General features: G+C 39.8%; 1 protein-coding gene and 1 long non-coding RNA gene across 4 annotated transcripts in view; one reads left to right on the top strand and one right to left on the bottom strand.

Annotated features, from left to right (window-relative positions):
* ESR1 (estrogen receptor 1) overlaps positions 1 to 24,032 on the bottom strand; it is a 378,297-nt gene that overhangs the window by 102,028 nt on the left and 252,237 nt on the right. The window lies entirely within an intron of this gene.
* Positions 13,363 to 14,631, top strand: LOC140697764 (uncharacterized). Its single transcript, XR_012075084.1, has 2 exons — positions 13,363 to 13,542; positions 14,262 to 14,631. It is a non-coding gene; the product is annotated as an uncharacterized lncRNA (long non-coding RNA).

Here is a 24,032-nt window from a genome sequence, read left to right as displayed (position 1 = left end):
GTGCACATGTGCACGCGCACACCCACATGGACACACTCCTTTGCAGGGGCTCATGTATATTTGAGCGGCTCATTTAGAGAAACATTCCAGAACATTTTGAAATACAGAACTTCATTTCAGTCTGCTCCTTTCTTCCACATAAAAATAAAGGCTGACTTTAAAAAATTTTTAGGCTTACAAGGGTTTGAACACTGGATGCAAACACTAAAAATCTACAGTAATAAAGTTCATGAGTCTGTAAGAATATAAAATCTTATTTAAAATAAATCAGAGGGGCTTCTGGTTCAGGGATGAGGACAGAGCACACCAACATGTCTCCCCTCTCTCCAAGGTAGGAAGCAGATGGGATGAATTGGTACAGAAATTGGAGCAGAAGTAACACACCAGAAGTAACTGAGTTCTTCCCAGAAGGCACAAGTTCACAAATGCAAAGCACCTTGGAGTGATAATCAAGGTAGTTTACTAATGAAGTGCAATCAGGACAGCTTGGAAAACCATGTCCTTCCACCCTCTCACCCAATAAACCTGGACCTTTAAGCCTCCACCCAAAGCCTGAGCTCAGTTTGCTAAAAATGTGGGTGATACCTATGAAGATGATTTCTGCCCGGGGTTTGGAGGCCAGAGAGAGACTGAGAAATTCTAGATCTCAACTGTAGACAGGAAGAAGAAAAAATAAATCAAGCAGGCAGCTCTGCCCAGGACCATGCACAGAGGAAGTCTTCCCGAACTTCACATCGTTCCAGCCCGTTGCCCTGCTTGCACCCACCCTTCAGTTTGGAGGTATGCCTGCCAGAGGAAATGCTCCGTCCACTGACCCAGAACCAGATGGGCTTGCCCAGTGTGGGGAGAGGTCCGGCGGGGGAACACATTCCCACAACTGCAGTGAAATCACTGGCCAGCTGTCTGTTTCAACCTTGACTCTAACTAATAAATGTGAACACAACAAAACAGACCACCATGGACCACCGGATGTTTGAGGAAAACCGAGAGCAAGAAAGAGAGAACGTAAGATAAACAAGCAAAATTAATAAGCCATGAAAGAAAGAAAATAGAGATCATTCTGAGAGTAAAAGAGTACTTAAAAAATTATCTTCTCCATCCTCAGAGAGATCTACTACAGGTTATTTCCTGCATAAAATGGGAGGAGATTGCAATGAAAAGGGAGTGTAGTGAGATTGAATTTATCCCCCATCACAGTCTTTATTTTTCTCACCTCACTCTAAATAAGGGCACGCAAAGCAGGACTGACAATGCAGATTTCAGCGATGACAACATGAAGTAGAGGTCTGCTGGTCTCAGGACACAGAGTGATAGCAAAATGAAAGTTGGAACTTAGCAGTGGTGTTGCGGGGTAGAGGAAAAGAGAGAAAGCGATGTTGAGGTAGGTGATAACTTCTGGGCATCAGGGAGCCTTGGAGACAGTAACAAAACATTTGTGCCATCATATTCTGCACTCAGAGTGTACCCCTAGTTGGCTATGAATAAATTCTTTCTAGAAATTGTGGGATGAAAAAGTAGGGTTCCAGGAAAAAATAGAATACAGACAAAAAAATTCTTAGAAATTAAAAATATGGTTACCAAAATTGAAATTAAAAATTCAAAGACAGACTTACTAAAAAAATTGATGTGACTGAAGGTCTAATAGATGGTAAAAGTGAGTGTACTCTAAATGTAGTGTAAAAGGAAAACAAAACTAGAAAGATATGAGATAATCTCCAAGACATGGGAGACAGGGAATCCAATACCAGAAAAGCATTCAAGAAGGAGAGAAGAGACAAGAAAGAGAAAGAAGAAAACTCAAACAGAGTAGAAGAAAATTTTGCTCAGCTGCAGAACGATGAGGCTTTAATCGAATGGCCCATCAAAGAGCTACAGGATTAAAAAAAAGAAACACACCTAGAGACACGATAGAGAAGCTTCATCATTCAGAGGATAAATAATAGTTTCCTAGAAGAAAAAGCTAGGTGACCTCAAAGAAAGAAGACTCAAACTGACACCAGAATTTCTCATTAGCAGCAACAGATGCTAAAACACAGGTGGACAGTATCTTCAAAGATCTGAGGGGGAAAGAATTTGAACCTAGAATTTTATAATTAATAAAACTATTAACAAATATGAAGACAAACTTTTTGGACATATGAGAGGTCAGAACATTCATAATCCTCATATCTATTCTAAAAAATTACTCAAGGATATACTCCAATCAAAAGAAAAGGAATCAAAGAAAGATTGATCCAAAATAAACAAACTCTTTCCTTAGTAAATTCTTTGACTTCATTGTGCAATTATAGTAACAAATATTTTACACAATAACTTGAATGTTAGTCATATAACAAACTTTTCTATACAACATGAGCACATTTTATATCTACACAGTAGTAATTATCATAAATCTTGAGAATCTTAAAACAATAATATAGCAAAAAATTGGTAGGTATAAGAAATAAAGATGTAAGTAAGTAGTTTACTTACACACACATGTACATAAAGGAATAAAAATGTTTAAAAACTACAGGAGTTTCAAAAAAATTTTAGAGATAAATGTCATGACTTGGAAAGATAGTCACAGTATATTAAGTGAAAAACAGCAAGTTGCAGATCAGATGATAAGTGATCCCAACCGTATGAAAATAAATAAGATGTGTTTGTGAAAATGCCTCGAAAGTATCTGGAGAGAGATTCGTAACACTGTTCGACACTTTTCTACTGGGGAGTTGTTTTGGAAAAGCAAGACAACATTTCTTTTGCCTCTCAGTTTGTAAACTTTTTGATCATTCAGCTTTTTTTCAACAAGCCTGTATATACCGTGTCTTTAAGAAAATAGTTAGAGAATATGATCTACAACTCCTAAACCAAGAAAGTGCTCCACATTAGTGTAGGAAGTCCTACAACAGTGATTTGTATGATTTAATTACTAGATTAACATCAGTGCAGTGGTTGGCAAAACAACATTTCTCTCTAAATGGACAGTACTGATTGCACATCATCAAGAGCCTTCACAATTTCATAATTAATGAGGAAAAAACTAAACTATAGCTGTAAAATAATTATCTTCTTTGTAGATTATTTACACACATTTTGCCCTCCCACTCAAAATTCCTAGCTAAAAGTGACACCCAGTGGGGTTCAATGGGTTAGAGGTTAAAAGAGGATATGTCTAATCATTTCATATTGCTTTCCATGAGAGCCACAGATGATCTGAGGATTCTGTCTGCAGCAAGGTAAGCCATACATCTCTCTTCTACTAATGAGTTTAATCAAGAGATACAACTATTTAGAGGGCCCGTTAAGTTCCACAACTTTGACTTCTGAAAATCAAAATTCAGGCGCCTGCCTGAAAAGAAAATGGCAATGGGTGGATTTCAAAACTCATCCTGAACAAAAGTAATTACCACAAACTTTTATGTCCACTATTACACAAATTGGCTGGTGAAGAGGAGAGCGGGAATAGAATCAGTGATCAATCAGCTAAACGTGCCTCAAGGATCTGCCCCCAAAGGTGGGGCAAGAAAATCAACCAGAAAAGAAGAGGATGTAGGATTTCAATCTGAACAGAAAGATGGAAGATTCTGCCAGGTGTGAGTTCAGAGGGGAAAGCTGTAGCTTTGTATTTGAGCACAAGTAAAGCACTACTCATAGGCACATTACATAAATGAAATATCTGGGGAAAAGTTAAGAGTTTAAAAACTGGGCAATGGGAACCGTGAAGTAATTATTAACTATAAGAAAAAGAGAAAGTTGTGATGACGAGAGACAGCTAAATTATCTACCTCCTTGTAAGTCAACAGGTGATAGATCAAGAAATACCTGCATAAGCACATAATCTCCATGTAACTGTAGCTGTTGGCACCGGGGAAATGGTAAACCAAGTGGAAATTTGTTTCTGAGGTGTGGTTCCTGAGACGACTGTTATCTATAACAGACCTTATGATGGTACCAGACCTTGATAACTAAGTATACATACAGTCTCAAGTAATCCTTCCAACCCCTGCCCACCCTGGGAGGTGCATACTAGCACAGATGACAGAGAGACTAACTTAACCAAGGTTCACCAGCTAATTAGTAGCAAAGTTAGCTTTTAAACCAGGATCTGTCTAACCAACAAGTCTGAGTGCTTCACCAGTGCTCAGCCAGCTTCCGACAGGCTGCTGCAGACGGTGCTGCAGAAAGGACCGCTGTACAAATACTCCATCAGTAGGTAAAAGCTTTGCCCAAAGTCTCCATGCAGATCTGTGAAGCACTTGTCCAGTTCCATTTCAGTACATTTCTCCAGTCAGGTAACAATGGGATGGCACAGTTCATCAATAATATGACTATACAGTAAATTACCTATGCACGTTTTTTCCCCTTCTTAGCAGTAGAAAAAGTTCTCTGCATATCCTCTCTTGCCAAAAATCAAAAACCATCATGTGGCTTCATTTACTATAGTCATTTGAAACCATATCCTTTGTTTTCTAATAACAAGTTTGTGTGGTCTGGAAACACTGCCAGATAAAACTTGATTGTTTTGATTTAGTAAAGAAGACAATTAATTTACATTAGCAGCTGCTTTTGAGCATGTGTGCTGCAGAGTTTTTATTCATAAGAAATTTCAAGTACTTTGTCTCAAACATTGAGTGGACTTTTTCAGGCTTTCTGGTATTAAAACGGTCTTTGCTTTTCCTTTTGTTTGTATTAGATTCCTCTCCTCTCCTTTCCTTTTTTTCCTTTTCTTTTCTTCCACTTCGGCTTTGGTTTTGGTTTGTAAGGGAAAGGAAACTCAATCACTGTTTAACTCCTCATTGTATTGCTACGGTACAAGATTCTATTTGAAAAAGAATGAGATGAACGAGGAGCTGTACGTCACATCTGAGGATGTGTGCTGAAGGCTGTGATCACACCAGAGCAGGAGAGCAGAGCAGAAAATCCGTTTCAGGGGGGTCTGAGGGTCCTCGCAGGGAGCACAGGGTGGAACTGGAGTGAGCGGAGGTAACTCGCTTCAGTTTCAAATAACCACAAAAATCTTGCCATTGGAGTCTCCTGCACGGGCTCTGGATTCTGGATAAGGCTACGCAGAATGCAGGTCTTCCCAACACACCTTTGAGCAGACTTCAAAGCATCATGAAGAATCCTACTTCAGAGACTCCCCTGAAGCAGCAGAACCTCTGGGAGACGCAAGAAGGTCTTGACTCATAATTACAAAGCACGAGCAGCCCGCTCCTGGACCCCACTCCCCTTTCCCAGTCCCCTACCCACTCAGTGTCTACTCTCCCTCCTCACCTGTGTCATTGCCATCCATTAGAATCCCTGGTCTGCATCTTGATTCATCACCCAGAACTGCTGCCCTGATTACATTCAATGCTCTCCAGCTCCCCAGGCAGCGGAGCTGACTGAAGAGAAACACACAACTACACCTTCATGAGCCAAACACCAACACCTTGCTCTTCTGCCCTGACCCATTCACTCTCCCTCCTCTCCTCTCTTGTTTCCAATTCCTTTCCTCCCAATTTCTCGTGAATCACTCCAATTATGCCTTCGGTAAAACTGCTCCTGATAAGATCACCGATGACCTCCAAGGTGCTAAACCCAATGGCCAGTTATCAATTCTCAGTCTGCTTGAACTAAGAGCAACATCTGACACAAGTCACTTTTTCTTCATTTGTTTTTCAAGAGGCCACACTGAGGATTCCATCTCCATTCCCTTTGCCAGGTCCTCCTCTTCTCTCTGACATCACGTCTGAGGGTGCCAAGGCTCAGTCTTTGGTCTCCTTTTTTCTCCCCAACCTTGATGAAATAAACTTTTTTGTCAACCTAGGATGATTATAGGCAACTAGTGGTAACTAGAACTATTAGGATAAAAGTTGACAAGAAACTTAATAACAGATAAACTGAACACTGGAATTACTGGTTAATCTTAACGTCACTAAAAGTGGTATTTCCCTACCTTATCACCTCCTGATGCAATTCCATAGTTTTCTTACCAATAATATTGAACAAGAATCTAATTAAACCTTAAGATATAATTAGCAAGTAGATAATGAAGAAAGAGAGTAGAGGAGATTATGTTAAATGCCATCCTAAAGATTCAACTGGCGATGGAGATGTGTGATGAAGATGTGGTATATTTATACAATGGAATACTATTCAGCCATAAAAACCGACAACATAACACTATTTGCAGCAACACGGATGCTCCTGGAGAATGTCATTCTAAGTGAAGAAAGCCAGAAAGAAAGAAAAATACCACATGAGATCACTCATATGTGTAATCTAAAAAAAAAAAGCATAAATACAAAACAGAAACAGACTCATAGACATAGAATACAAACTTGTGGTTGCCAAGGGGGTGGGGGGTGGGAAGGGATAGACAGGATTTCAAAATGTAGAATAGATAAACAAGATTATACTGTATAGCACAGGAAATATATACAAGATCTTATGGTAGCTCACAGAGAAAAAAATGTGACAATGAATATATATATGTTCATGTATAACTGAAAAATTGTGCTCTACACTGGAATTTGACACAACATTGTAAAATGATTATAAATCAATAAAAAAAATGAAAAAAAAAAGATTCAACTGGCCATCTCCAAACTGCAGAGTATTTTACACGAACATATGTCCTGTCCCTTCAGTAAATAAATGAAAAGAAAAACTGGGAGGGTCACACCAACCAAATGCACTGGACGTTGTTTGGATCCTGATTGGAACAGACCAACTGTAAACAGACATTTTGGAGATGGCTGGGGGAAACTAGGAATGTAATATTTAAAAGTATCATTTATTTTCCTGTTAAATATAGTTATGATATGGGGCTATATTTTAAAAAGTCCTTCTCTAGTGTGTGTGTGTCTGTGTGTGTATACACCAAGGTATTACTACTTACAGGTGCAAAAATCAAGTGTCTGAGGTTTTCTTAAAAATACACATACATACACAAGTGTATTGAAGGGAATTTCAACATTTCTCCACTTTTTTCAGATGTTTGAAAATTTCTAGATGTTAAGAAAAAGTGGCATAATCTAACAACAGAGTAGATATATAATAAGATAAAGAAAAATGAGTCTAAAAACACTAGCCTCCTTCTCTTTCCTCTTCATACTCACTCCCTTGATGATTTCAATCATCTCTATGCTGAGGACTCACGACATCATATCAAGTCCAGACACACTTCTAAATCTCAGACATTTCTACTTGGATTGTGTGAAAACATCTCAAAACTGAACTGACTCCCACCCCTCCCCCAAAACACTTCTACCCGTGGACTTCCCCATGTCAGCTGCTGACGACTTCACCTTCTAACTGCTCAGGCCAAAATAACAGGTGTCATCCTTGACGCTGTTCTTTTTCTCACACTCTACACCCAGCCCATCAGGAAAAATCCCATCAGCTCATCCTTAAGAAATACTCAAGATGTGACCGTTTCTCACTGCCACTCGATCACCACCCCTGTCAGAGCGACCATCATTCCTCATTTCTCACCTACCTCACTGTAATGGTCTCCTAATTGCTCTCCTTGCCTTGACCATTTGTCTTCTTTGGTGAGTCTCTTCTCAAACCAGCAAGCCATAGTGAGCACTTGTGATATAAGTCAGAGGTCCCTCAAAATCCTGCATGCATCCTCACTTCCCTCAGAATAAAAGTCAAAATCTTAGCTGCCACAAGGATTCACATGGGCTCACCTCTCTGACCACATCTTCTCCTGACTCCTGACTCCCTCCTGCCTCCTTCTGCTCCAGTCACACTGGCCTCCTTTCTGTTCCTAGAATATCCCAGAAATGCTCTTGCTTTGAGGACTCTGCACTTGCTGAGCCCTTTGTTGGAATGCTGTTCCTTCCACATGGCTAATCAACACTCTCACTTTCTCCTTCAAGTGTTGCTTAAAGGCTCTCTCCCTTGATCTAACCTAGCCTCCCCTCACCCTCACTCCTGCTCCCCTGTCTCTCCTTTTCCTCTGTCCACAGTCATGTTCCACATATAGGTGGTTAACTTGTTCATCATGTTAGAGTTATTTTTTGTCCCCTTGACTAGACTGTAAGCACCAGGGAGATGAGGCTTGATGGATCCCAGGCACCCAGAACAGTGCCAGAGCATTCTCAATGAAAATTGTTAAGTCAACAAAATAAACAATAAATTAGTAGCTGCCATCTCCAACCACACTACGGGCTCATTAGGACAGTGTTTCACTCCAGTGAATATCAGTAGAGTCTGAGGACCAACCCCAAATCCTGTCCCTAAACACATAACATTAGTTAATCTCCTTTTACCAAGTGCTAATTGAGAAAATACATAATAACCAAAAAATACTGGGATCAGTAATGCATAGACTGAATTTGTATTGTATTAATCACATAACAGTCAACAAATAGTTAATAAGAACTTACTATGTTCCAGTTACTGTTCTAAAAACAGGACATAAGAACAGTAAACAAAATAGATAAAAATGCCCGTCCTCATAGAACTTAAAATCTACAGGCTCCATGGGTCTATAAATACTTGAAAACATAGTTCATACATGTGTAAGACACATTATTCAATATTTTGTGCTCATGTAGAGTAGCAGACCTCATGTTAATGCACCTATTCTCATCAGGGGCAATGATCATCCCCGAGAAGGCACAACTTAGATCTGGGCGATGAAAAAAATCTTAGTTATAACAATGGTTTGCGTTCTTCCAAAGTTCAAGATATCTGATAAAATCTTATTTCATAACATTTGTCCTCTAAATTAAAGTAATTTTTCTACACAGGGTAGCAATAGTTTTTTTTTTTTTTAAGTTGAGATTCCCTGTGATAATGCAATAGGAGTCTTGGGTTCGTGGGTCTCAGATTCACCATCTCTGCTCCAGGAATCCCTCCAGCTCAGCCTGGCAACCTTGGAGGGTTGTAGGTCCTTCAAAAGCTGGTCCCTAGATAGGAGCCCACCCACAGCACAGCTCTAGCCATGACTCTTCTGAGACCTGTTGGAGTACAGAGGCTGAGAAAAGAAGGTTAGTAGGGAGGGAAGAGACAAGAAAAGAGGTTGTGGCTATTTAGTTGAAGAAACACCAAAAAAAAAAAAAAAAAACCAAACCTCATGAGAAAATCAGCATTTGAGTTTGAGTTTGTTCATGAGTAGAAAAAGACGTGTGCCACACCAGTGATTTCTAACAATGAAGAGTTTAGGTTTTCACAGATGACTAAGTGATCTTTCACTAAGGTTGATTAATGGGATGATTCAAACAAAGATGGAAGAACAAGCCAAGCTCTACACCCAAAACGGAGTGGGTTGAAGAGGGGCATTTCCTGTTGAACATTTCAGTTCCAAGATGACCAGTTCATACATTACATTTACATACTTAGGTGAGTGGTTGAGGAGCCCCTGGGAGATGCCAGTCCTGGTCCCCAAAGTCCTCACTCTCCTCTCCACCCCACACCACTCTCTTTGCTAATGGCAGCACTTCCTGCAGATGCATGGAATTTCTCTAGTCACACACACACACACACACACACACACTTGCAGAAACTCTGTCTCCTCTGATGGAAGAAACAGAACTCTGCTTCAAATTCATCATCTTTGAATTCCAAAGAGGGGCAATAGTAGAAGTGATGCAGAAGCTAAAAACCTGAGGTCACTGAAGCTGTTGGCTCTCAGATGGCACTGATGATGGGTCCCAGGACTCAGGGTAGTGGTGCCTTCTGAAGACAGGTACGTAATATTGTTCACCACTTGTGCTCAGAACACGTTCCCTCACACACAGAAAATCGTCCTTCATAGAAGAACTGTTCTCAGAGGGAAATGTGTGTCTATTTTGATCTACAGCATGCCTTTTTTAAAATATGCAAACAATACAATCACATGTGTCTAGAATCCCAACAGTCAAATAACTTGAATGGCCAGAATTTCTCACCAGACCGTAAAATGATCATAGTGCTTACAAAGACCAGCTGTAACATCCTGAAATAGCTTCTGAATGACAAAACTAAGCAGCGTCGTGCAACGGCTTTGAAGGTACACAGTTAGGAACCAGACTTCCCAGAGCTCTACCATTTCTTAGTTCAGGCCATTTAGGAAAGCTACTTATTATCTTGAAGCATCTGTTTCTTTACCTGTAAAATGGCCACAATGATAGTATCTAACTCATAGGAGTGTTACGAAGATAATTCACCCAGTGCTCGGTAGTAAACACTCAGTAAGCAGTAGCTTTTTTTCAATATGCCTGTCATGTGAATTTCGTTTCTCATGTTCTGATTCCTTTTTAAAATGATGATCTATCTATGACATATGTCAGAATATTCATTGAAGAGGATCTCCAATTCTCACATTATACCATGAAGATCACGGTTGCGGCGGACTGCTGTCTGTCCACCAAATATCCATTCAGCCCCTATCACTGACAGAACTCAGATATTATTCCAGGTAAAATGCACATAGCTTGAAGACTTTCCCAGAGTCTCTTGCAACCAGATGGAGTCCAAGTTCCGACCAATGAGATGTAAGAGTAAGACTTCCGGGAAGGCTCCTGAAAGTAAGCTGCTCCTGCGAGGTGGGACCCTACCAAACTTCCCCTCTTCCACTTTCCTGCGGCCTGTCACACAGCTGCGATGGCTGAAGCTCCAGGAGTCACACTGGACCAGGAGCTGACATTAAGGACGGAAGCCCTGGGCTAAGCTCGGGAACAGATAGTCAGAAGGAGCTTGGGTCTTTTTGTGGAGCTGTTGTATTACTGGTAAGAAATAGAGACTTACTGTATGTGAGAGAAAAAAAAGCTTTGTATTTTTAGGCCACTATTATTTGGGGGTTTTCTATTATATGTGCTTGATTCTAATTCTGAAAAAGTTATCTTTGAAATAGGATTAACTCTAAAATAGATACTACTTCTTAACCCTAAACTCTTTCCTATTTGATATAAATATTTGTTTGTAGAAATACTTAAAGCTTGCAGGACAGTTTAAAGCATTTAATTGTAACCAAAAATCTCTAGTTAATATTAACTCAGAAAAATTGGCAGAAGCTGACATAGCTCAGGACTGTTTTCTTCCTAATTGTAGCAACATGTAAAAACAAAGCAAAACAAAAGCAAAAAACAATCAAATTTCGGTTAGTTTCGATTAGTGGCAATAAGTTTATTTGCGAAAAAAAGACGTGAAAACAAGAAGGTAGATCACATAACACAAATAAAAAGAAATCCATGTACTGAATGTTTAAAATGCATTTCAAAAACTGGTTTCCCTAGCCTGGTTTTGGAAAATGTCAGGTTATCTCATGATTTTATGATATAGTTACTTACTAGTATTAAAAATTAGACTCGAAATTAATCATAACAATTTCAAACCAACAACTATAATAGCTAATATTTAATAAATGCTTACTACAAGCTGGGGTTGTCCAAAGTCAGAGTTCACGTTCTTAAATACTCATTTACAGACCATCTCGATGGTGTCTATGTCATATGGCAGGAGAGGGGCGAGAAGAAGGGTGTTTTTTTAAATCTAATAATGATAAAATGGCACAGCTTTTTAAAACTGTGTAATCACTTTTTAGCGTATTCTAGGAATCTTACACAGGAAAGTGTTCTAGATTGCAAATTGTTTCCTTGATGCTAAACTTTGTTTAAAACCTCTCTGTGCTTCAGTTTCCTCATCCACAAAATGAGGACAATGAAAACACCCAGCTGACTTAATATAAGTCAAACACTCAGAACAGTGCCTGACACATACTTAGCTGCTATTTGTAACAGGTAAATTCCTAAGCTCAGTTCCACTTCTACTTCTTCACATGTAAAATGGGCAAACCACAACAACCGTATTTACCCTCCTCACAGGGTAGCCCGCACAGTTAAACAGAAGCTCCTTGAAGGCAGGAATTTTTGTCAGTTTTGTTCTCTAGTATAGTCCCACCCATAGAACATATAGCAGGAACTCATTAAGTAACTGTTAAATAAATGAAACTGTTAAATAAACAAAACTGTCTAAGAGCCTTTTATAATAAGGTATAACCTGTTTATAATAAGGTATATACCTGTTTCTGGTTCATTATTTCACCCCGCTTAATCGGTTTATTAATTTATCTGCCTGCAATAGGTTTATATTCTTATCTAAAAATCAAACTCCAAGTTTTGGATAAGAGAAGTGACGCTGAATTCGGTATCACCTCTTTTTATCTATTATCCTTTTGCCATGTGATGTTTGTTTTCATAGATCCTACGTAAAGTACTGTCCCTCCTTTTTCACTGTGTTGAAATGTACATAACATAAAATTTACCATTTTGATGTTTAAAGGTACCGTTCAGGGGCATTAATGACACTGTTGTGCAACCATCACCACTGATCATCTCCAGGATACACCTCTTTTTTAAAAATGTGGCTTCTAGGATATATTCTTAAGTTCCATTTACCAAAAAGAACCAAGACAAATCAGAAATTGGTTAACTAGGCTGATAAGAACCATTTTCCAGTTTTGACAATCATTTTTACATTAAAGATTCTGTCAAAGTGGTCTGCTATGTATTAGGCAAGAAAATTAAAAGATATTTAAGTAGATCTCTCTGAGTTCGTGCAATTGGGAGTCATGTGTTTTGATATACATTTATTATATACTAATTGACTATTTGATTATATATCTAGATATTTGTAAGCCTTTAAATTCGAAATCTTTCATAACCCACTTCAGTGGGGCCTGCTACTCTCATGGACACAATATACAGACAACATTGTTCAGGGTAATTGTCTGGAGAATTTCAAGATCTACTCAAGAAGGGGCAATATCTTTTTTCAGTTTATATCTCTGAGTTGCGCACAGCAACAAAGAAAAACCAAATTTGGTTACATCCCATTTCTGCCTTATTGGTACAAGAAGAAAAACACTGCCAGATACAACCTGGATGCATGCCTTCGAAAATATTCTTCCACAAATCAAAGCCTGGAATGATTTCTCAAATCCATTGCATTTACCCACTAACTCTCAAATAGGCCTTTCAAGTGCCCTGAGCAAATTTAGGTAAACATCCTGAACAGATAAAAAGAACCAAATGTTATTATATGACATGCTCTTCTATGAAGAGACACTTTTAATACCCTCCAGAGAAAGAAAGTGTCCATCATCTTATTAGATTCCATGTTTATACTAACATGCTATACTTACAAAGAGAAACTTTAGTGCTCTCTGGAGAAGGGCACTGCCACCCTTTTATTAAATTTTCTGTTTATTTTAGCAATCACATTTCTAATTTTTCATATGATAGTGTTAGGGGTTCTGCTAGGTGCAACTGGGTGAAAAACCCTAGACCCGAAAGACAAAGCTATTGCTTTTTTGAACTAAATCATGATGAACTTGACTCTAGAATTTTTAAGCAGAACTTAGATTTTTAGCACATCAAGCAATTTACTTACAGGGGAGAATGCGCCTAAGAGACGTACCCATTCAAAGTTGAGCGGACTGCATGGAACAGTTTCATAACCAAGGCAACAGAATTCCAACGCTAAGATTCCCTGGAACGAGGGGTCCCAACAGGAACAGTTAATTCTGTCATTTATCCTTTTGAAGATGAACTGAACACCAAGCGGCTTGGGGTGACTCAGGTGAGTTTAAAAATTACATATAAACAACCCCAAAGTTGTATCCACCTTACCGGTAATGTTAAAATACCACAAGCGGTAAAAGGACTTTACCACGGCATTTTTTCTAATTCCTCACCCTCTGCGCAACAGCGGGAGGGCAGAGCAGGCATCTATTTACCTAATGACTGTTACCATTTTCAGCTATGAATCACCTTAAGAGAACAGTCACACTGCCTTCTCTGGGAAATAGAGTGTTCGATTTAGAGAAAAGGAACACACCTCTGTGTTACAGCTAGCCTAAGACGAAGCCCTTCCGGTCTGCTTCACCGTCTAAGCACCTGCTAGAGGCAGTGGATTTATTTTCACACTAGCAAGAGAAATGCCCTGAATTTGAGAGCTGGGGGTGGGGGGAGGCGGTGAGGAGAGAGAAGTAATAATCGTGCCCCAAATAAATGGTTAGTTTAGATTATGGCTTAGAGTGGAGACCACAGTGTAAACCTATTGATTAGAGCTCTCTGGTTCCTGTGAAAAAAAGCAGTAACAAAGTGGTGGTATGAAACAGATTTCAAGTCTATTTGTTGAGCTTTCTCTGGAAAGTATTGGTTATACAGAGGGTCGCATGGGAAGCAGGTGAATTCTTTTCATTCTACTCCCCTACTGCTTCCAGGGTTCCAATTGTTTTGATGGCCCCACTTATTTAGATCTCATTAAGGCCAATACTGAATTTTGCTCTTTTGCAGTTCCCTGCTTTCCAGCCTTCAAAGGAAGACTCACATCTTACATCACTGAGGTGTAACCTCTATTGGATGGCAGGGAAGTTGAAACTTCAGTTTGTTGATGCTTAGGGCACACAGATGCTAAGCCCACCGTGGGTCCAAATATACCACTGTTACAGATAAATGGATTCCAGGGATCTAGGTACAGAATCAGTTAAGCCAAAAGGTCAAGTGCATTCATCTCAGGAAGTCAGCCATATGTATCTTGGAGAAGCCAGACAGTTTCAGGATCATCCTGAGAATGCAACCATACGACAGTCATCATGTTAAGAACTCTCAATTTGTGAAGAATCATATTTCAATAAAAAGGAGAACATTTGTTTTGTCAAAGGAAGGCTCACTTCACATGAGTGTTTTACTGAAATGAAAGACATTCTTACTACAATTAAAATATGATTAATTTAATATAAATTCATTTTGCATATACACAACTTTGAAAAAACAAGTTCATGGCTTAAGCAGGTCAAACTCAGATTGTAAAAGTACTTTTCCTTTGACAAAGTCCCCTGGTCGAAAAGAGATACCCAGTCAACAAAAACTATTCATCTTTCCATTTAAAAGAAGAAATCCAACCATGTATAAATAAATCACCCAACTACAACAAATCTGCCATTAATGAAATAAGAATGCAGTTTAAGAGCTCTTACTTTGTTTGTGACCCTATTGATTTAGCTCAGTGGCATACATCTGACAAAGCATTCTGGACCATGGATTGGTAATCCAGTGGTGGCAAATTCAATCCAAGGTTATGTTGGTTAAGCTAGTTTGAAGTTTCAGAAAGGAAGCAGAAGTTGAGGTGTCCCTTTAAAGGGGAAAAATGAGCATAGAATTGACATAGAGAGAGGGAGATGCAAGTATTCAAGCAGAAGAAAATTTAATGAAAACACTGTGTGGAGGGGAGACTGGCAGGAGGAAAGCACAGACAAGGAGAACGTGTTGGACAGTGGAAATCAAATAAGATGGGAGACAGTGACTTGGCAAAGAGTTTTTTCTACAAGGGTCCTTCCCAAGAGTCTGTCTGACAAAGGTTAACCTAGGGTTCGGGGCCCTGAGACATAAGTCTAATTCTGCATTCAACAGACATTCTCATTCATCTGTTAAGGCCACTACTAAGTTAGTCAAGTCCACTGCCAAATTTTTAATTGAATAGTTATCTCCCCTAAAATCCATATTCACCTGGCTCCTATAAACGTGACCTTATCCAAAGATAGTCTTTGCAGATTTAATCAAGTAAGATGAGGTCATACTGGATTAGGCTGGGCCCTAAATCCAATATGACTGGTGTCCTTAGAAGAAGAGGGAATGTGGACAGAGACAACATCCTGGGATGACAGAGGCAGAGACGGGAGAGATGCATCCACAAGCAAATGAACATCCAGGATCGCCAGCAGCCGCTAGAAGCCAGGGAGAGGCAAGGAAGCCTTCCCCTGAAAAGCCTGCTGAGACAGCACGGCCCTGCTAACACCTCGATTTCAGGCGTCCAGCCTCCAGAACTATGAGAGAATCAATGTCTATTGTTTTAAGCCACCCGTTTTGTGAAACACTGTTACGGCAGCCATAGGAACCCAACGCAGGGAGTGGACCATTCTGAAATGACGATTTACAGAAATGATTCTGGCGGTGACGAGCAGGATAAATTGAAGGGAGGAGAGACTGAAACCAAAAAGACCATTTAGGAGGACGTTATAGTAATTTTGGCTTGAAAAACCATGAGGGTGTGGACCAGGCTGGTGACAGTGGGATGACAACAAAGCTAAAATCTGGAGATGTTGAAGAGGAAGGACTGCTGGTACACTGTGCAGAAGATCAAGACACAGAAACGACTCCAAAGTCATCTAAAGAAGAAGATGCAGCCCCTGGCAGGAATGGAGAGAATTAGGAAAAACAAATGAGTCTGCTCTTATGGGGAGACAGAGCACATGGCTAGTGGTTTCAGATATATTGGTAGAAGTGTGGGCAGCTGAAAGCAGGAACTGAATGTTTAGGCGTTAGGACCCACAGAAAGAAATCTGGAAATCTTGAGCCTAAAAGTTAACAGCTGAGGCTCTGAGTGGACTAGCTTTTCAAGTTGGTTACAGGCAGCAGGAGAGCTCAGGGCGGAGTCCTGGAGTACTGGGGGACCCCTACAACAGATGGGGAAAGAAAGAAGGGAAGCTTAATACATCCTTCTTTTTCTCTCCTGGGAACAATTTTTTTGTCCTATGAATACTGAATGCAATTCATCTGATTACCTCTTATCAACACTAATCTTTTCTAAATATATCTAGTCTCATGAATTTTGCTTCTTATTTCTAAGAGCAATGGAATGTTAGAAACTATATCTACACAAGCCAGACTAATCACACTGTATATTCAGTTTACATAAACTAGGCAAAATTTGTAACTTGTGAATAAATCACTTTTTTTATGTTTGATTTTAGAATTGGGAACAGTAACCAAACACGCAAACCAATGGGTCATATCTATCACTCTACTTTAAAAGCTCTTAACAAACAGTAAACTTGGAAGGTCAACTCTAAAAGAAATCTTAACAATACTCCTGTAGGAGGCTGTTCAATCAATGGAACTGAAGCAACTGGGCAGCCATCTGTAGAAAAACAATGTTGGAGTGGCACCTCATACTGTACACCAGGATGAATGCAAATGGATCAAAGATATAAAAGTCAAAAAGGGAGGGGGCGGGGGTCATAGCTCAAGTAGTAGATAGAGCACATGCTTAGCACGCACAAGGCCCTGGGTTCAATCCCTCTCCTCTAAAACAATAAATAAACCTAATTACCTCCTCCCCCACAAAACAAAAAAGAATTAAAAAATAATACAATAATAAATAATTTTTTTTAAAGGGAGCTATTACAGTACCAGATGAAGACATTCTTCTGTTGGTTAAAAAGTTTTACCAGGCATTTGCCAGGTAAATGCATGAACTGGTTAAAACTCCAAATCAACTTCAAAGCCAGAAGCTCAGTGAACCACCTGGAGGGGCAAAGGAGAGACCCTGCAAGAGTAAATGATTAGCCAAGCCTACACCAGGGGAGCCAAACATCCTTTTTAAAGTCAAAAGTCCTTATTTCTTTTGCCTTAAAGATACAAGTCCTTTTTAAATTTTTAAAACAGTCGGTAGTAGTTTCCTAGATCTGTCACACCACGTATAAAATAGCAGTTTCCTTAAAACAGCAGAAACGTGTCGACTCGCAGTTCTGGGGGCTGGGAGTCTGAAATCAAGGTGTGAGTAGGGCCAGGCTCTAGCGGAGGACCATTTCTCGCCTTGTCCGCCTCTGGTGTGTGCTGGCAGTCCTGGGCATTTCTTAGCTCAGAGGTGATCACTCCCGTCACAGGGCCATCCTTTCCCCAGGAGTCCTCCCACCATCTTCCCTCTCTGCGTGTCTGTTTCTGTATCTAAGTTTCCTTTTTTCAAAAGGATTAGGATCCGCCCTAACAATCTCATTTGAGCGTAATTTCCTCTAAGACTCTATTTCCAAATAAGCTCACGTTCTGAGGTACTAGGAGTTCGAATTTCAATGTATCTTTCTGGGGGGTACAAGGCAGTCCATCTCAACACACTTTGTCAGTATTCTCTGTTTAGCACATAAATAAATACCAAAAAAACAGGCATTCTCCATGCCAGATTCCCAGCAGAGCCACAGGCCAACAACTCCCAACAGGGTGGCCTGGGACAGCTGGGGCCCCGCGCCGGACTCGCTGAAACAGAACTCAGCGGAAGGTGGAGCAAAGAAGCCCAGATGGCGCATTTTTCTCAAATACTCTCAAGATGAGAAGAGGAGTTTAAAGGCTTAACAGCATCGGGGCCAACAAGCCTCTCTGGGGCTTCAAAGTTTTCACGTGAAAGACAAGTAAGTAACTGCTTTCCTTGGATTTCAACCAGAACTTCCAGGGGGAGCAGCGAAAAGCCGGGCAGGGCTGCCTGGGAAATGGAGCACTCCAGAGACAGCTCCGCGCTGCCAGCGCAGAGGGGCCGCCACCACTCCCGGCGGGGTAATCCTAACCCAGTCCCAAGGCTCTAATTATAGGCAGAGTGCAAACTCTAAACCGCAGGTCCTACCCTTAAACAAAAGCATCCGTCACCTCTCCGGGACGGCAGCCAGGCGTCCAAATCACGTCCTCTTCCATCAGCGCGCCACGCTGAAGACGGGCTGGAAGACTGTGATGGTCTGAGAGGGGGGCCCACTGGCCTGATCACGGGTTAGGGATCAGCACTAGGCAGGACTGCCGAGTCCCTGGACTCCATAGGAACCTCCCAGGACAGAATGTGGTCCTTGAAGATGCTCCTAATTCCCAGGCTGAGGCATTGTGCCCTCTCCTGGACCCTTTGTCCCTACCCATTTTAAGTTTCAAATTACACTTAAGAGGTGGAACTACCTTGCTACCAGCCGAGTGAAGCTTGTTAACGTCCTCAGTGTGCCCAAGCTCTATAAGGGCCCCTGGATGTTGCTCTGGTCCTCACAAAAGAGAGGCTGGAGGTGCGTCTATGAAAGCAGCCATTAGAGGGATGTCTGAACAGCGGGTAGATTCTGAAGAGAGATGGGAAAGAGTAACACCACACCTCTAACCGAGTTCTAAGCAAGCTCAGAGATTTCTTAAAATCAGGAGTTTCAAAAGGCACTTTCATTCATTCATGTATTCATTCATTCAACCATCACCTCCCGAGCTCAGTTCATTGCTAACTCGAATGATGAGGGTGAGTATTAGAGCCCAGGAAGCTAATTAGTAGATTCCCAGTGAACACAGGGGCAAAAGCAGCCTTGAGCCCTGGAATGGCTACAAAGACCATGCACCCTCAGAGATAAGAGAAGAAGCCCCTGAGAAATCTGAGCTTGGGGCTGGTGGGAGGCCTGTCCAGAAAAAGTGAGCCTCCCCTCTCCTCCTGGGGCCAAAACTGAGCAAGGAAGAAACCCCCAGTAAAACGATGGGGAGTTGGGGCTCAGGAGAAACTGGGGACTCGTCTAGTATTGAGCAAAGAGGAACTTGGGCAGGAAAGGGGAAGAAGAAAGTCGTCTAGTTTGCCGCTAAAAGAATGACGTCTCCATAGCTGTAAAATGCAGAAACCTATATGATAGGGTGTTTTTGATGAAGGTTACATGGGACAACGCGTGTAAAAGTTACAGTGCGTGGCACGTAATAAGTAATCAATGTTAGCTATGAGAAAAAAAAAAGAATGAAGAAGTGATTATGGTAGCATGCTTCCCATGAAACCAAGTTCAACTGCCATGTCCCCTTTATTCCTCTTCCCGGGCCAGTAGCTGCAGCACAGCCTCCCAGACGTACCTGGGGCTCGGTGACACTGTCAGACTTCTACTTACCAGCCTTTAAAAGGCGGTAAAGAGCCCAGAGCTAGATATTTGTCCAAATGTTCATTCAACAGAACTAGAACACATACTTGAGGTCTGAAATTGCCCTTGAGGTGTGTAAAATTATAGTGAATTTTGGAAAAGGCATAATTTTTAATAAATCAAAGTAATGGTTTCGTGACTCAACTCAAGCTTCCGGGGGGGAAAAAAATCAAATGTACTTGATTAAACTGAAACTAAGGATCAGCCAGTCAATGATGCAATTGAGTGTGATGTAGAAATTAAAAATATAACAACTTGGCAGTCATACTTTTTTCCCTTTTGACCTTCAGATAATGACGTTACATTTGTTGACAAGTTTCACCATGTATAGAATAATGATAAATTAAGATTTAACAATCTCTTTTAAAACTAACTCTCCATGCATGGATAGATTATGTAAAGTGTTCCTTAAAGATTAACCAACTTTAGTGTGAACCGTAAGGAGAAAAATCCTTCGCTATAGCTAGATACTAAAAAGCTGATACATAACATGTGTTATAGAAAAGCATCCCTTGTCAGAATGGGGAAGGTAGGTTTTTATCATTCTCCTTGCTGTTGTTTTTAAACTGCAGAGGGAAAACATTAATTTTGTGATGTGATCTTTAGCCAGGTTGAATGTAAGTACTTTACAGATTGGAACTTGATTATCACACTTGCATGACGTATTTTATCACAGTTCTCTTCACATCCTGATTCTGAGTAAAGAGATATTACAAGTCAGAATATATGCCCTAGACATTAGGAGAAATGAAAATTCAACTTATAATCACCAACATTTGAAAATTCTGACAATAGTCTGTTAGCGAAAAAAAAAATTCTAGAACTACTAAAATAGTCCAATGAATTGATTATCTTTATTACAATTCATCATGCAAAATGAAGTCAGCTGGAGGTTATGGTCCAAGATGGAGACACAAGAGACCCCTGAACTCATAACTCCCCATAGAGGTTCTCACACAGAGCAACTTCTCCTAAAAGAAATCCGAAAACTAGCTGAGTGATTCCTTCACTCTGGGCAAATAAAATACCCACATTGAAATGGGCAGGAAAGGCTGAGACACTCTCACCAGAGACCCCACACCTAAACCCTGAAACAGCACCATACAATCAGGAAGGAACTCACAACTCCCAGCTTCTCTATGAGGAGGGAACAATTTGCACCCAACAAACTAGCACCCCAGGTTTTAAGACTTCTCCCTACTGGGTAGCCCTCCCAAAAACACACAGCTCTGAAAGCCAATGGGGCTGACATCTACCACACCCACAACGCTACAGTAAATAAATTGTTCTTAATGGGCTCACAAGGACTCACTATCTTCCAAGGGTTCAGCACAAAAGAAGCAAACAGCTATACTCGTCCCACAGTCTTTCCCTGAAAAAGGCTTATTTGCATACTTTAAAAGCTGCTGCCTGAGAGTCAAGCTTCTAATTTAGCACCACCTGGGGACTGACCAATTCTCCCCAGAGGCTAGGAAAGCAGTAGACACCATCTCTGCATTCTCCCTGTAGCCTGCTCCAAATCACCAGTATCTCCCTGGAAGGAGCTTGTACACATATTTGGCACCCTAGCTTTTGCAGCTGTCGCCTGAGGAACACATCCCTTGATCACCTGGCTCAAGTGGCCAGCAGAGCTTGCACTTTGCAGTCCCACAGGCTTACAGCAAACAAACAAACAGTTCCTAAGGGGCTGTCCCTCCAGGACTCAGCACAGAGGAAGCAAACAAAAAATCCCATCACCTGGTATTCCCCTGAAAGAGATCTATTTTTATATTTTAAAAGCTGCTACCTGAGGTTCCAGCTACCATGAGCCTGTATCTACATGCTCACTGAGAATCCCCCCTTTGGCAGGTCTTGGCATACCCTGAACTACTGGGAGCCTCAAAGAACAAAGAAGGCAGCTTGGAAAAATCACAAAGATCCAAGGGAAAACCAAGAGCTCAGGCTGGGCTGAACAGTAAGGTTCATCTCCTGCATGAGACCACTCTGTCGAGACTGGGAGAGGTAGCTGTTTTTTGTTTTGTTTTATTTTTAAATAAACACCTTTATTTTAATTTTTGATCATCAGCATCTGTGTAAAGTGGCAGAAAAATATTCGAAGCTTCAGAATGGTGGAGCAATTAGGCATTGCTTTCAATAATCAGTCTATTTGCATTAATTAATCACTTAATTTTAAGATGCTTTTCAAAATGAATGTTTCTTTTTTCCCTTTTTTTTTCCTTTTTTTCAGTTTTATTAGGTAGAATTATTACAGTTTGACTACACATACACATTATATTGCATGTAAATACATATATACAGTATATGACACTTTTTTTAGTTTACATATATGTACTAATTATTATTTCTAAGAACAGATTAGATCTTTAGCTTTTTAGACATGCATAGTTATCAAAGGAATAAAACCAACTACAAAATAAGAATCACACAGAATGTAGTAGCCCAATCATAAAGGACAGTCAAATGTGTCTACATGGATTTAAGAAATCAATCATCTTAGTTGTAAATAATAAGTAGTTCATTTGTGTTATTATTATTATTAATTATTTATATTCCTCATATAAATGATGTCATATGGCATTTTTCTTTCTCTTTCTGGCCCACTTCACTTAGAATGATAGGTAGCTGTTTTTTTTATCTAATGCATAGAAAACAATACAGAGAGTCAAGGAAAATGAGGAATATATTCTATACAAATTAATCTGAGAAATAGACTAATGAAATGGAGATAAGTAATTTACCTAATAGAGTTAAAAGTAATGGTCACAAAGATGCTCACTGAGGTTAAAAAAAAAAGCATGCTCAGAGTGAGAATTTCAACAAAGGCATAGGAAATATAAGACAGTATCAAACAGAAATTACAGTGCTGAGGAATACAATAACTGCACTGAGAAACTCAATAGAGGGATCCAGTATCAGCTACATCAAGCAGAAGAAAAGACTAGCAAATTCGCAAACAGGGTGGTGGAATTCATCCAATCAGAGAAGCGAAAAGAAAAAAAGCACGAAAAAGAGTAAAGACAGCTTAAGCAATTTATATAAGGACAACATCAAGAAAACCAACATTCATATTACAGTCATCCCATAAAAGATCAAAAAGCAAAGGAAATAATAACTTAAAACTTCTTTAACCTGGAGAAAGAAACAGACATCCAGAGCCAGAATGCTCAGAGAGTTTCAAATAAGATTAACCCAGAGAGATCCACATCAAGACATTAAAATTAAAGTATCAAAGGTTAAAAACAAGGAGATAATCTTAAAAGCATCACAAGAAAAACAACTTGTTATATACAAGACTATCAGTAGATAATACTATCAGCAGTTTTTCAGCAGAAACTTCACAGGGCAAAAGGAAGTGGCATCATATATTCAAAGTGCTGAAGGGAAAAAAAAAAAAAAAAAACAACCGAGAATACTCCAACCAGCAAAGCTGTCCATCAAAATTGAGGGACAGATCAAGAGTTTACCAAACAAGCAAAAGCTGAAGGAGCTCATCACCACTAGACTAGATTTGCAAGAACTGCACTTCTTCAAGTTTAAATAAAAGAATGCTAATTAGTAACAAGAAAATACATGAAAGTATAAATCTCACTAATTAGGTAAATATAAATTCAGAATACTCTAATGGTGTAATGATGGTGGGTAAATAACTTGTAAGTCTAGTATAAAAAGTAGTAAAAAATCTATAACTACAATAATTTGCTAATGGATACACAAGGTAGAAAGATGTAAATTATGACATTAAACATAAAATGTGGAAAGAGAGTAAAAATATAGAGCTTTAGAAGTTGTTATCAACTTAAAAGAGACTTACCAGTTCTTACATGTAAGCCTCATGGTAGCTACAAACCTATAGCAGATACACAAAAGATAAGAAGAAAGGAAACTAAACATACCACTAAAGAAAGTCACCAAACCACAAAGAAAAAGAGCAAGAGAAGAAGAAAGAAACAGAGGAATTACAAACCAGCCAGAAAAAAAAAATAACAAAATGGCAGTAAGTGAGCAAAGTTATCAATAACTACTTTAAATGTAAATGGACTAAACTCTCCAATGAAAAGACATTTAGTGACTGAATGGATTAAAAACAACAAAGACAAGAAAACAAACAACAAAAAGCCCCTTAAGATCCAACTATATGCTACCTATAAAACACTCACTTCAGTTCTAAGAACACACAGACTGAAAGTGAAACGATGAAAAAAAGATACTCCATGCAAACGGAAACCAAAAGAAATTGTGGTAGCTATACTTAGACAAAACAGAATTCAAGCAAAAGACTTTAATAAGAGACCAAAAGATTATTATATAATGATAAAGGGGTCAATCCAAGAAGAGGATATAAAATTTATAAAAGTTTATGTACCCAACATAGGAGCACCTAAATACA

This window comes from Vicugna pacos, chromosome 8 (genome assembly GCF_048564905.1).
Source record: "Vicugna pacos chromosome 8, VicPac4, whole genome shotgun sequence".
Lineage (NCBI taxonomy): Eukaryota > Metazoa > Chordata > Mammalia > Artiodactyla > Camelidae > Vicugna > Vicugna pacos.
Note: the sequence above shows the minus strand (reverse complement) of the source record. Positions and strands in the feature narration are given on the sequence as shown.